This window comes from Suncus etruscus, chromosome 8, assembly GCF_024139225.1.
Source record: "Suncus etruscus isolate mSunEtr1 chromosome 8, mSunEtr1.pri.cur, whole genome shotgun sequence".
In the NCBI taxonomy this organism is placed as follows: domain Eukaryota; kingdom Metazoa; phylum Chordata; class Mammalia; order Eulipotyphla; family Soricidae; genus Suncus; species Suncus etruscus.
The window spans coordinates 2736264-2751468 of NC_064855.1; the positions used below are offsets into that span (position 1 = coordinate 2736264).

At 43.8% G+C, this 15205-nt stretch overlaps 1 non-coding gene across 1 annotated transcript; it reads left to right on the forward strand.

Annotated features, from left to right (window-relative positions):
• The first annotated feature begins 5809 nt into the window (after positions 1 to 5809).
• On the forward strand, positions 5810 to 5916 carry LOC126017071 (U6 spliceosomal RNA). The gene has a single exon (XR_007498747.1). It is a non-coding gene; the product is annotated as a U6 spliceosomal RNA (small nuclear RNA).
• The last annotated feature ends 9289 nt before the right edge of the window (positions 5917 to 15205 follow it).

Consider the following 15205-nt stretch of genomic DNA (forward strand, 5'->3'; position numbering starts at 1 on the left):
GTGAACAAGCTGAGAATATGCTGAGGCAGGCCTATGTCCCTATTTGGGAGTGTAGGGTGGGCAACACCCACTTGTGCACAGGGTCTACTCCTGATAGGCTCTTGGGGGAAAGCCTCACCTCGTTTCATCAACGAAGATCTAAGTGTGTGGAGTCGGTGCAGCTGCTGCAAACATTGGGACAAATAACTATTGTCATGTTGTAGCATGATGCAGTAAATGGCCTTGGCAGATGCATGTTACATATATCCACAGAACCCCTGACACTTATTACATATGTATACAGAGATCACTGACACATTATCATGTCTACAGAGCCCCTGACATATTACACGTTCCATGGACTCCTTGATACATATTTACACATCCACAGAGATCAATGACATTCATTGCCGAGCTCTTGACACCTTACCATGTCCAGACCCATGATACAAGTTAACATGCCTAGAGCCCATGACACATATTACCATATACACAGAACCTTGACATGTTCACAGAGCACTCAGCGCAACATATTATTACATCCAGAGAGCTCTGATACATGAAGCACTTGGGTGCATTTACATCACAGCTCGTATTGCAGCTGTGAGAGGCAGCAAATTCAGTTTTATTTGAAAGCATTTTGATCTGAGAGTTCCACCAGGGAACCAAAATCATTTCCTGGCCCTTCACTGTCATGACATACTTTTTCCTCTAACTTCTTCCTGGGAATAATATGGGATTCAAGCCCAGGAATGGGAACAACTCAGAATTTCAGTGGGTTAATGGGGCCGGAGAGATAGCACAGCGGCAGGGCGTTTGCCTTGCATGCCGCCTATCTAGGACGGATGGCGTTTTGAGTCCAGGCATCCCATCTGGTCCCTGTGCCTGCCAGGGGCAATTTCTGAGTGAAGAGCCAGGAGTAATCCCTGTGCACAGTAGCCATCGCCACCGCCGGGTGTGACCCAAAAACAATAACAACAAAAACAAAAACAGAATTTCAGTGGGTTTAGTTTCATCTTTCAGTATTTTAAAATTTAGTCTAGTCTGTTATATTAGTTGACAGCTAGAACACCACATCTTTACAAGTTTTCTGATCGGTATTACATTACATATGGTTCTCTAAGCCCTGCCAAGACTGGTCCCTGAGTACAGAGCCAGGAGGCAAGCCTCCTGGTGTGGCCTTCAAACAAAACAAAGTTGGCTTCCAGCGGGAGCGGGTCATTACTACAAGGTAGGGCTCAGTGGCACAGTGATTGTGGTAGGTTCAGAAACATACTCAGGTAGAAGTCAGGGTGACGCTGGATTTCAGGCATTGGTAAGACTATTATGAACCAATGAAAATCAGTAAAACTGTGAGAAAGAATTGAGTGCTTGAGATGACCAAGCTTCTTCCTTGCCCAGAACAGTGTAGGCCGATGGATGGGAACAGTATCAATGACCCCGAAGGACGAATTGTGAAGACCAGATGAAAGTGGGAATGAGGGAGCCTCTGGGTCCCCTAGCTTGAGGAAACATTCAGAACCTTGCCAAGTTTTATCAGTGGAAACTTCTTTTAATGAGAGGTTTGTGTCATCAATCCTACTATGCAGCTTTGATAGGGATAGAGGTTTTTATAAAAGTGGGATTTAATCAGTTTAATTTCTCTTAATAAGAGTTGCTTAATGATAAGAGTACCCTTATTAAAAGCTATTGTTTCTGAACTGAATAAAACACGGTCAGTTTGGATACATGGTGTACAGAGCTGGATTGCCAGATGCACTTGTATTATCCATGAAGTCCCACTTACCATTTTGGTCTTTCTATACAAAGGAGATTCAACCTACAGCTAAGCTGGAGTTTGAAAGGTCATTTATGAGTCCTAGGATACTCATCAAGTGAACTCCCTTTAGTAAGCTACCCTGTGCCTAATTGAAGCATAAATGATGATTTGAATCATTATCAAGCACCCACTCTGTGTTTACCAGGTCTGAAATACTTGGAGGCTGCATTTAACTTCCCAAAGGCTCAAACTCACAAGTCTTCTCTACTGAGCCAACAACGGGCTCAGATACTAACATGAGCAGAGATGACTTATGCCTTTCTGAAACTTAAAATGAAGTCTGGGAATCTCAGACTCAGCAACAAGGCAAGATGGTCTTGAATTGGGACTCAAAGAAAGTGCTCACTTGGAGAACCAAGGTTGGAGAAAACAGGATGCACAAAACCCCTAAGCACTGTGCAGAAGGGTTAGACAGGTGGTGAAGGGCAGAAGCCAGGGTGAGAACCAGGACTTGATTTTTTGCCCAAAGGGCTAGAAAGCTCTCCCAGCTGGCTTCCCATACCTGGTCAGAAATTGGACAGTGAGTCAATTTGCTGGACTCCTGGTGCAGTTCTGGGGCTCTAGCAGAATATAAATAACAGCATGAATCTTTGTTTGTTTGTTTGTTTTTTGGGTCACACCCGGCAGTGCTCAGGGGTTACTCCTGGCTTTTCACTCAGAAATCGCTCCTGGTAGGCTCAGGGGACCATATGGGATGCCAGGATTCGAACCATCATCCTCCTGCTTGCAAGGCAAATGCCCTACATCCATGCAATCTCTCCAGCCCAGTACGAATCTTTTTGACTAAAGCGCTGTCCTGCACAGAAGGAAAGGTCAGGAAGTTCCTGTTGTCGTGCTGAATCCCAGAACAGGGAATCTTGCACATGAGCAGAGACATGTACAACCCATGTTAATAGAAGGTGTGTCACAATATAAGCTTTATAGGTGGTGTCATGCTTGTAAAGTTCTGTAGTGAATGGGAAGGCAGGCTAAATATTAAATATCACTTTCAAGGATTCCACAAAACATATTCATAGACTCCAGATAGGCAACAGGGGAAGCTTGAGCACTTAGCCTATATTAACGTGCACCTAGCTATTCCCAGGTAAGAAATTGAAAAAATACACAATATATTGCAGTGCTCTCTGGGGCCACACCCCTTTCTGTGATGTTCATACATCCCTGGCTTGGAATATATACAGGTGCATCAGGAAATTACATGTGACACATAAGCTTTCAGGGTCCCCTCACTGTATAGATGGCACTAGGGATTTGAACTTGTAGCCATTGTAACTGCATGCTTATAGGTAGGTGTTCTGAGCCACTATGACATCCCTCCAGGCCCTATAGGATACATTTTAAAATTAGAAGAGGAGCAGAAGCTATAGCACAGTGGGTAGGGCATTTATCTTGCACATGGCCAACCCAGACCCACTCTGGCATCCCATATGGTTCCCTGAACCTGTTAGGAGTTTCTGAGCTCAGAGCCAGGTGAGTGCTGCTGGGTGTGGCCCCCAAACCAAAAATAATTTAAAAAATTTAGAAGATATACCTGTAGTCCAGATTTATAGTGAATTATTCATGATAGTCAAAGGTGGAAACAGATCAATTGTCCAACAGATGAAAAGATAAGCAAATTATGAAATAAACATTCTTTTTTTTTTTTGTTTTTTGGGTCACACCCGGCAGCGCACAGGGGTTACTCCTGGCTCTACACTCAGAAATCACTCCCGGCAGGCTCAGGGGATCATATGGGATGCTGGGATTCAAACCACCAACCTTATGCATTCAAGGCAAACATCTTACCTCCATGCTACCTCTCCAGCCCCTAACATTCTATTTAATATTATTTACCTGTACAAAGGAGGGAAATCCTAAGACAGACCATAACATGAAGAACCATGAAAGCATATTATGCTAAGTAAACCAACTACCCAATGACAACAGATAAGGGACATGTAAGGCTACAACAAGCAAAATGTACACAGGGCAAAGGTGATGTCATCAAGGTGAAAAGACCAACCTCTCTAGGAGGAGAAACACCTGACAGCTCACATGTGACCAGGTGAGCTTCCTGAAATGCCAGGAGTTTTTTTTTTTTTTTTTTGTAGTTTTTTTTTTGGGTCACACCCAGCAGTGCTCAGGAGTTATTCCTGGCTCCAGGCTCAGAAATTGCTCCTGGCAGGCATGGGGGACCATATGGGACACCGGGATTCGAACTGATGACCTCTTGCATGAAAGGCAAACGCCTTACCTCCATGCTATCTCTCCGGCCCATGCCAAGAGTTTTGATTACTCAACAACACTCAAGAACTCAATAATGTAATACAAGTACTCAACAATAATAGCAGACTCAGAACCATGGGCAGAGTGAGATGCTTCTCCAGTGAAGACACAGAGGTGGTCAACAGGCCATGAGAAGATGCTCCTCAGCCCTTCTTATTAGAGAATTGCAAATAAAAACCATAGCACTCTCTTACCTGAAACCTATGATGAGGACTACTGTCAAAAATACAAGAAGTAGGACATGGGGCTGTTATACAGCAGGTAGGCCACACATCCAACCAAGGGGGATCTTGGGGGCTCAAGACCAAACCAGAAGTGACTCCTGAAGACAGAACTAGCACTGCTAGATGTGACCCAAATGCAACCCCTCCCCAATTAAAGGAAAAATACCTCAAAAAAACCTAAAAGACAAGACGGAGGGGAGAAGAGAATGTGGAAAGGCAGCTCTTCATGCACTACTGGGGAAAAGTCAATGATTCAGCCTCAACAGAAAGCACTGTGGAGAGCACCCCAAAATTAAAAACAAATTTCCATATGATCTAGTGTGTTGAATAACACAGCCCTGGATGGGGCTGGATGGTGATGGATGGTGATGGAGAGTGAGAGGCCTTTCTCTTCCAGCCCAGGCCATGCGTCTGCTAGCCCCCTCCAGCCAGCAGGTCTGTAGGTTCAGGATAGTGGGGGGGAGAAAACTCACAGGCAGGTTTCAGGAGACATTCGTTTTATTTATGGCCCTAGCCACCAATGTGGGGCTCCTAAGCTTTAAAACCTTTCAAGCCATCTCCATTATTGGCCCTGCATTCTACCTCTTTCAGCATCTCCTCTCCTGCTCCTTTTTCCTTGCTGAATCTCTCCCAATTTCCCCATCAAACTCTCCTCCTGCCCCTCAGGTAATCCTATTCCTACCTCCCAAAGACCCCTCCCAGAAATGGGCAGGTTTTACTAGCAGGTAAGGTTACACAGGAAGGATGGGGGATGGGCTAACATTAGTGAACCAATTTCTGTGTGTTTTTCCAAGAAATTCATACACATGAATCTAAGAAAAATACATGCTACCCACATTTCTAGAGTCACCACTTGCAGTATCCAAAGGCAGGACTACCCAAAGGCTCACAAAGGATGAGTGGATAAACTGGGGCCTGCAGAAGAAGTGGGGATGCAGTCTAGTCCGACAGTCCAGCACCAGCCATCCAAAAAAGGGGTCTGCCCCTTTAAATAAGATCCTAACTGTGATTGGCCTGCTGGATCTATAACCCTCCCCCAACCCCCAAGACTTGGGGTGGAGAGTTGGTTGGCAGTTAGAAGAGACAGTTGAAGGAGCAAGTGGATTGAACTGTTTCTACCCCTAGCTGCAGTTTTTCTCCCTGATTTGGACAGACCTTTGGCTACCTTCGGCTGTATCCTTTTGTCTTACATATTATACCTGTTCCTTTTACCTGACCCTCAATCTGACCTTACCTTGGTCCCAAGCCCATCTCTCTCCTGGCCTAGGAGTTTGTCATAGGCCCCTGGACTTCTCTAATAAAAAAGACTGAGATATTTGCCGGAGTCTTGCCTACAAAGCTCTGTGGACATCAGCAGCGTGGGCCCATTTCTGGCAGCTCGGCTCTGACAATGCAGCTCTACAGGACACACACAGAAAGATGAATTCATATCAGGGATAGAGCAGAGGCTACAAGGGTTCCTGCCACAAACTGGAATAAGATAAACAGATGATCACACCCCTGTGGTAAAGAAATAAAACCTGAGCTCGCTTCGACAGCACATATACTAAAATTGGAACCATACAGAGAAGATTGGCATGGCCCCTGCCCAATGATGACACGCAAATTCGTGAAGGGTTCCATATTAAAAAAAAAAAAAAAAAAGAAAGAAATAAAACTCTTAGGCTATGAGTACTAGGCAGTGCTGACCAGTTGGGAGGGGACGAGGGAAGTAAATCAGGTGAAAAGAAAAACTGTCCAGGGATGGAGATCACTCACTTTTTTTTGCTTGTTTTTGGCTCACACCAGCAGTATTCAGGGCTTACTCTTAGCTCTGTGCTCAGAAATCACTCCTAGCAGATCTGGGGGTATTATTTGTGGTGCCAGGATTGGACCTAGGTCAGTTGTATTCAAGGCAAACATCTTACCCACTGTGTTTTCTCTCTGACCCATCACTTCTTGTAAGAACATGTGAAGTGATACAGATGTTGGATCCTAATACTGGGCTCAGAAATTTTCATCTAGGTCAACTACTTAAGGACACGTGCAGTATGATTTCAGTGACACAAGGAACTGGAGGCCATATTCTCTGAAAGGAAAGCAGTGTAGTACTTGCTCAGAGCTTGGGAAGGAGAAATTGGAGGGGGGTGTTGCTTTATAAGTAGAAAGTTCAGATCATGCCAAAAAGAGAACGTTCTGGAGATTAGTTGTAAAAGAATGTGGAATCTGATATATACAACTAGCTGTGCATTTAAAATGGTTGAACTGCCACAATTTAATACAGATGGCATATATGTGTGCATATATGAAAACTATTTCTTTGACAATTCAATAAGCAAAAGATGTGTGGCATGCTATATTGTACAAGGTTGCAATGGGCCATTAACCGGCAGCAAAGGTTGATGAGTATTGTGGAAAGGACCCAGGCCCATGGGGGCCCTGACATGTCCTATCTTTGCTCTTTGCTGACTCTACTGTGACTGCAAGGTCTCTAGGCATGATGTGTCTATTCCCCGACACAAGGGAAATAGAATGTGTCTCTGTGTGGAAATGTGCCCCCACAATAGAAGTGCAAGCAGATATTCCTTTTCCTAGAGATGGAAAACTACTCTATCCGGTGTTTCCTTTTGAATAGAAAAACTAGAGAATGTAAACCTAAAAGCAAAATACTTTATATTTAAGAAATAGATATTTTTTAATCTAGTATGACTCTTAGTTACTATAAATATGATGTTTTCCTTAAAGTAAAAAAAAAAACTACTTACCTTTTAGTTTCTGAATTCCTAAATAGTATGATAATATTCTGTTTCTCGGTGTAACTGACACAGAAGTAACTGATTAACAGAAGTTCTTGTTAAAAGAAGCCTGGCAAACAGTTCATATTTACACTGGTTCCTAATGTTCTGTATCTTAAATTAAAAAATGCAATTTAATATATTTCTACAGTAGTGACCAATTGCATATCAGGCCACCTTAAACACTGAAAACATGGAATCAGAATGATTCAGACACCTGTTTTGTTGACACAAACCCACACCCATTGGTGCTACACGAGCATTAGAGATGGCAAAGCCCAGGGAAAAAATAATTCTGACCTCATTTTCTTCTCAGACACAAGGACTTCAGTGACAAGAGAAATTGTCATTCTGAGCAGCATTAAGGAAAGATGAGAAATATTCCTGCCCTTGATTCAATGGCTCCAGTTAAGGACCCTGTTAAAAAAGATAAATAGGAATGGAATTTTTACAGTGAAAAACAACTTCTACCTGCTCCTTCCATTAACACGGCTTTGTTACTCAATTCGGAATAAACACAGGGCCCTGTGCTCAACCTCACTTGAGTTATTGCTGAGGAGTCGATGAAAGCACAGTGGTTCAATCCCCTCAGTGAATGATCATCAAAGAGAAAGATGGACTCAGTGCTGACCAGGCAAAGCGGGGCCTCTCAGATAACTGCTGGTGAGGATGCAAACACCTACAGACAACAAAGAAAACAATTTGGCAAAACATCAAAAAGTTTGATATAACATTCTCATGCTGTTCATTGTTTCTAAGAATTTACTCAAGAGAAATGAAGCAATGTATACAAACAGCCTTGCATATAAATGGCATGGCAATGTGATTTAAATAATCCAATGGCCAGTTGGTGAGTGGATCAAAACGTACTTTCTCCTTATGATAGAATATTACTCAGCAACACAAAGGAATCTTGTGTTAACAACTGTTACCCTGTGGATGAATCTCAGAAATGTGATGCTAAGCAAAAGAAACAGGATACATTCCATATTGACTCCCTTTACAAAGATATGCAGAAAAGTCAATGTTTATCACTGAAATAAGATCAGTGGTTGTGCAGAGTGGGGATGAATGAGAACATTGTTTAATACAAGATCAAGGAATTAGGGGAGATACCAGGAATGTTCTAAAACTGATCAAACCAATGCATACTTTCAATGGAAGGGTTTTATGGCATGTAAACTATTCCACAAGGAAGATTAAATTGCTGTTGCATTCTCACTATCATTCTTGCATTACAATGTACATTTGGTTTGACTTTTCTTCTGTGGTACAAAACAAGCATTTCCATTTTCCCTGGGTGTTCATGTTGATAAATCTTAGATAATCCTTTGCCACAGGAGAACTGCCTCTTTTATAATTATCAAGGAAATTTTTACACATGTACATATCTATGTGTTGGTTAAAAGTAAAAAGTTTGATTTGATGAGACAATGAGATGGTTTGAGAAATGTGCAATGAAATGATACTCTGCTCACCTTCAACCATCAAGTAAACTTTGATTTATTTAGTCTCCCAAGTAGTGCCATGAGGCCCTGTGGCAATTATTGGCCAACTGAGGCTGTGGTACTGCTGGGGTCCTGCAATGCTGGGAATCCCGGACTAGGATGTGCTAGGGTGCTAGGGTGCCTCCAGGTCTGCACCTGGTAGTTCTCAGAGGACCATGTGGTACTGGGAATCATGGTACTGGTTGGGTACATGCCTGGTATGATCCCTAATCACTGCATTTTTTTCCAGGCCCCCTTAATTAGACTTTTATTGGATTTCTAATTTGAGCAGCAGAGAAAAAAAGTGAAAAGCAGAGAGTCAAGAATGCTGTGATAATGACAACTATCCCCCAGGTCATATCACCTGTCCTGTGTACAGCCACAGATGGGAGGCTCTCAAGATTCCTTCCTACCCCACCCCCAAAACCTGTGCCAAGTGCTAGCTCATAAGCTCTTGGCTAATTCAGCCACCAGCCAGCAGACAGGCTCAGGGGAGTCATGTGTGTTCTTGTGTACAGCACCCAGAGATGTTAAAGGCTCCATGGGTCATCACACAGCTCAGCAGGTGAGGCAGCAGGTCACACCATGCTGGTGCTGGGCATGGAAGTTTCACACCTACTGTGACCACCTGACTCTTCTCTCCCAGAGACTATGGAGCTGGTTGCTACCCTTATACAACAGTTTTGAAAAGCACAGTGAGGGGCTGTTTTTTGCTTTTTTTGTTTTTTGTTTTTGGGCCATACCTGGTGACACTCAGGGGTTACTCCTGGTTATGCGCTCAGAAATCAATCCTGGCTTGGGGGGCCATATGAGACACCGGAGGATCGAACCGCGGTCCATCCTAGGTTAGCGTGTGCAAGGAAAAAGCACTACTGCTTGAGCCACTGCTCTAGCCCTGAGGGGCTGTTTTTACCTTTATAATCTTAGTTTTGGTCTCAACTTTGCAAACAGATGAGAGAAGTTTATGTTGAGATCAATTACATTTTAATGTAATAGACTATCAATAATATGAGATATTGGAATTAGAGAGCCACCAGAGAATACAAAGTGAATTCTGAGCAAATTGAAGATCACATCTGAGCAAAACAGGAAGGAACCAACTCATTCAAGCCAAGTAGAAACTCTGTACCAACTGTCATAGGGAAACAAAATGACCCAAACAGAAGTCCTAGAAATGCCATCACAGACAAGCTCTCTCATCAGTGATTTCAAACAGATGATTTCATGCCGATGTTAGCATTAAGCCTGGAAAGGCAGTAACACATATAAAGATAATCTGGGGCAGAATAAAAATTTAAGAGCTATTTGAACAGAATTGGCTTCTGTCAGCATCAGGGTACCGTTCACACCTATGCAGTCAGGAATGCTTGACCAACCAGAGATGCTGGGGAGCGAGAGTCCTGAGTGGAGGGAGAGGAGTGTGATTGGGTTGTGGTTGGGCCTGGCCAGTATCTCTCAGTGTCCAGTGCCCATCGATGACCCCCTGTGGCAGGAGGCCCTGTCAGTGCCTAACTGTGGATTCTCTGTCCTGTGCTTTGAGGAGCTGCAGTGCTAACAGTGCTCACACAAGAAATTTTCTATCCAATGACTCTGATTTTTTTTTTTGTTGTTGTTGTTGTTTATTTCTGGATCACACCCGGCAGCAGCGCTCAGGGGTTCCTTCTGGCTCTAGGCTCAGAAATTGCTCCTGGCAGGCTTGGGGGACCATCTGGGATGCTGGGATTCAAACCACCGTCCTGCATGCAAGGCAAATGCCCTACCTCCATGCTATCTCTCTAGCCCCCAATGACTCTGATTTAAAGAATCACACTCTCCTCTGAAATTCATTCTGAGCACTTTGAATAAGATGTAGCTGTTTGTAAAAAAAAATTACATTTTTATTCTACAGTGCTTGAGTTCTGTATCATCTGATATATTAATATAATTCATTTTCTCAACAAAATATACTTAATAACTATAAAAGGAGCATAAAGATTATAATATCTCAAAGCACAGAAATTAAATGATAAAATGCTATATACACACAATTTTAAATATAATTAAAAACAAAAAGAGATCTGTTTGTGATATAGTTAATATTATATTGAAAGATATGAAATAGGGCCCGGAGAGATAGCACAGCAGCGTTTGCCTTGCAAGCAGCCGATCCAGGACCAAAGGTGGTTGGTTCGAATCCCGGTGTCCCATATGGTCCCCTGTGCCTGCCAGGAGCTATTTCTGAGCAGACAGCCAGGAGTAACCCCTGAGCAACGCCGGGTGTGGCCCAAAAAACCTAAAAAAAAGAAAGATATGAAATAAAAATCAATTAAGGCTTATGCTTTTTAAAAATATGAAAATTACTATTGGTTTTGGAGCTGTACTCAGCAGTACTCATCACTCAAGGGTCACTCCTGGTGGACTCAGGCTGAATCTGGCCAGCCTCCTGCAAGGCAAGCACCCTACCTCCTGTACTATCCCACCAGTCCTAACACTATATTTTTATAGAAAAAATGAATAAAAGCTAGAGAAGTGACAGATGAGTAACTCTATTTGGTTAATAAAAACTGGAAGAGACTCAAACTCATTAGCAGAGAAAAGAGCAACAAAGAATAAGGACGTTACTTTATTCCACCAAACTGCCTGAATTAAAATACAGCCTCAAAACTACAGTTAGCAAAGATGTTTGCAGCCGTGGAACACAAAATGGGTCATTCTTCATGAATTAGTGATCATGAATTAATTGTAAAAAGCTTTAATTTCTCTGCAGTATATATTTGGTGGATTTTCTCAGAATATTCTAGAGAGAGAGAGATATGAAAGCATCAGAGTAGACTGCTGAATCTGTTCCGCTACTTAGTAGACATACTGGATATTGGCAGGTTGGTGATCTTGTCACAGGACTCTGAAGTCAGGTGCTCGGGCCTCTTTCATCATAACTGGAGAGGGGAATGAGACACCTCCCCCACATTGAATTAAGTCCTCCGGTTCCAACCCTAGAACACGTAGAGATGGTGTTGCAAGTCAGCCCTTGATGGGGTTGACTGATGGAGGGGTGGAGGATGAGGTCTTTCCCCACCAGCTTGGAGCACATGTCTGCCACCCCGTCCAGCCGACGGTTCTGAGGTGAAACGGCGGGTAAAAGGCTAGCAGACAGTCAGGCTTGTGAAAATTCAGCTTTATTCGGAGGACAAGACTGAAGCCAAAAGCCTCAGCATCAGTTCCAGCCAAAAGCCCCCACCTTCCACAGGCCCTTGTTTTTATCCCCCAGAATCAGGTACCACCCAATGGTGGGATCAGAATCAGGTACCACCCTAGGGTGGGGGCAGAATGCTAGGTCACATCCTAGGGTAGGGCACAATCACCGATCAGGTTAGTGTCAGTAACATAATAATCCCCTAAAATATTTACATATACAACAGAGATGGGAGTCAGAAGGTGATCTGGAAAATAGTTTGCACCACATGCAGGTAATGAGAAAAGGTTTTGGAAGAGTTCCCCACGTTACCATACACTCCTATTAGCGGGCCATCACTCCTATTCACTTCCTGGAGTTCCAGAAAACAAAAGGGAAAGAGAGTTTATTTTTTTCAAACCAAGCATTTTACCTGAGGGAAAACATCACACCTGAAAGACGGGACCATCAATCCAAGGTGCTACATGCAAAGATAATTCCATCCAATGAGTAACTGCATGTACAGATTGAGGTGGGACCGAAACATCAGATTCCTGAACGGACATCTGAGGCAACTGCAAGGCCAGTGGTAAAAAGTTTAGAGCAATTCTTCCCTGCAGACCAAAGGTCTGTTTCCTCCAATACATCTTGTACTTCCTCAAAGTATTATCTCCAGAGTCCAAGAGCCTGAATAGAGGGTTATATCCTTTTTTTTTTAGGCAGTCCCCAGTGGTGGTCAGGAGGCTCCAGGGGTCTGTCTGCTTGGTGAGTCTCAGCTGGCTGAGCCAGTTCAAAATGAGGGCCTGAGACCCAGCTGCTGACAGGTGCAGGGACTAGCTGCCCCCAATCCCCATGGCTCGGGGACTCAAGGGCTGCACCCTGCAATGCTCTAGGAACCATGTGATACTGGGAATCAAACCAGGGTCCAGCACATGCAAGACAAATGTTTCCTCAAGTTATATTCTTAGAGGTTGGAGCCTTTAGACTACCTGGTTGTGTGCTGAGACTTCAGCGAACTCTTTCGAGGAGTGAAAGGCTTGAGTCCCAGCCATGCCCAGGCAGCACACCAGAAAGGGAAGCACATGGCTATGAGCTCTGGAGACTTCCTGGGTGCTCACCCTTTTCGACCTGGGCTGGCTCATATTACAAATCTACACAAATCTTTGCAAAAGGTGCAAACTGGGACTTCCAGCCTCATTGAAAGAAGTTGGGAGAGGACAAACGAGCTCTTTGGATTCTCATGCCAAGGTAAACAGTCTGGTAGAAAGCAAAGTTAAACCAAGAGGACATGCCTCTTGGTTTCCCTCCATGTCTGGCTCTGTGAGTCATCTTGCTTTGCGATGACAGGACGTCGGTACTTCTCTGCTCAGGCCCAGAGCACTTGAAAAGGTTCCTTGGAGTCCACTCTGAACACCCCCTTAGGTGGTATGGCCACATGAAGTGTCTGCCTGAAGCTTCTAGAAAGGCAGGCGGAGAGAAGCTGTATGCCAGACAAGCACTCAGCTTGCTTTGACAAGTTTATTTCTCATTCAGACATGGCTGCCATTGGGAAATTCTTAGTCTTTGCTAAGTAACTAGCAATGTCCCGTGCTTGCCTGTGTCATGCTAAGCCCTGAAGCCAGACCCTCCCTCAAGCCTCGTGTCTGCTTCTCCGAAGGCCAAGGCAGTGCCCCTGCTGCTCCCTGAGCAGAGACCCCAGGAGACTTGGTTGGGGGAGCTCTGGGAGGGTCCACAGAGAGGAACTTTCCATGCACAGGAACCTCTAACCTGCTGTGGAAGACAGCCCCTCCTGTTGAAGCTGGTACTTTTCTATTTCATCATAAAAATAGGGATTTGTAATTTTTAATTATAATTTGAGGTAATTTCATCTCAATGCATGAGATCCTACAAATTTGAAAGAAAAAGGGCATATTTTCTTTTCTTTGTCTTTTCTTCCCTGAAATCTTGCTATTTTATGAACTTTTTTTTTTTCCCCCCATTGAAATATTAGCTTTTTAAGTTCATAGCTTCTTGGGTCCTCTCCAGACTATTCTAGCTTCAGTCACAGATAATAGCCTAGCACTTTACAAGTAATTTGCTCTTTGTCATGTAAATTAAGCTAAATATACATCCACTTTCCCCAAGCTTACAGATTGCAGCCTGGAGGCAGATAGCGGGAGTGACTTCCCTTTGACAAGAGAAGGGTCTAAAGTCTGAGGTGTGACACCTGCCATTATCCCACTCCCAAATCCGAGGAATGCAGGGAATGCAGAAGCCACTGAGAAGGGGGATCTGCCCCTGAGCACAGAGACTTACCCTCCTGCTACAGGCTCACAATACCCGGAGCATCATAGGAGAGAAGCCTGCAGAGCCTGGCCGGGCAATGTGCTCACAAGATCTATACATGGTGGAGGCCGGCGTGTGCCCTGAACACAGAGACGTGCGTGAGTTCTGAATATGATGATCTGTGATGGGGGATATTTCTAAATTTCTACTGAGTGCCCCTTAATCTTGCTTGTACAACTTGCCCATATCCATTTGAGCAGGGATCCTCAAACGTTTTAAACAGGGGGCCAGTTCACTGTCCTTCAGACCATTGGAGGGTCTGACTATAGTAAAAACAAAACTTATGAACAAATTCTTATGCACACTGCATATATCTTATTTTGCAATGAAGAAACAAAACAGATACAGATACAATATGTGGTCCGCGGGCCATAGTTTGAGGACCACTGCATTTGAGAGTGCAAACATTTTCTTATGTAACCTGTCATATTTATACAATGTTTGCATATTTCTAATACTTAATAGAAATGCTCTCCAATATTTATCAAGAAAATTAGTAGAATAGTATTTTAAATTATACTCAGGAAATATGGAAATAGAATAATCAATTGGTACTATTGTTTCAGAGATATCCTTAAGCTTAGTACTGGTTTCCTTGGAGTCTAAGTACATACTATTACTCCTTCAAAGTATATAAAAATTAACATGATGGGCCCGGAGAGATAGCACGCGGCGTTTGCCTTGCAAGCAGCCGATCCAGGACCAAAGGTGGTTGGTTCGAATCTCGGTGTCCCATATGGTCCCCTGTGCCTGCCAGGAGCTATTTCTGAGCAGACAGCCAGGAGTAACCCCTGAGCACCGCCAGGTGTGGCCTGAAAACCAAAACCAAACCAAAACAAAACAAAAAAATTAACATGATTTAGGTTCAGACCATAACACTGGCTTGTTCTGAACTGTTTTTGTTTGGCTTGCTTGGTGGTGGTGGTGGTGGTGGGGTGGGACACATTCAGTGGTGCTCAGGGCTTATTCCAGCCTCTGCTTTCAGGGAACACTCCTGATGCAACTTGGTTGTGGAGGACTAATTAAACTTTTGGCCACGTGTAAGGCAAGTACCCAGACTGCTATACTGTCTCTCCAACTCCTAGGTTTTGGAGTCACACCAACTTGGACTCAGGGACTACTTACCAGCAGCTCTATGCTCTTGGGGCATGCAGTGCCCAGAATGGAACCCTGGCCTCACA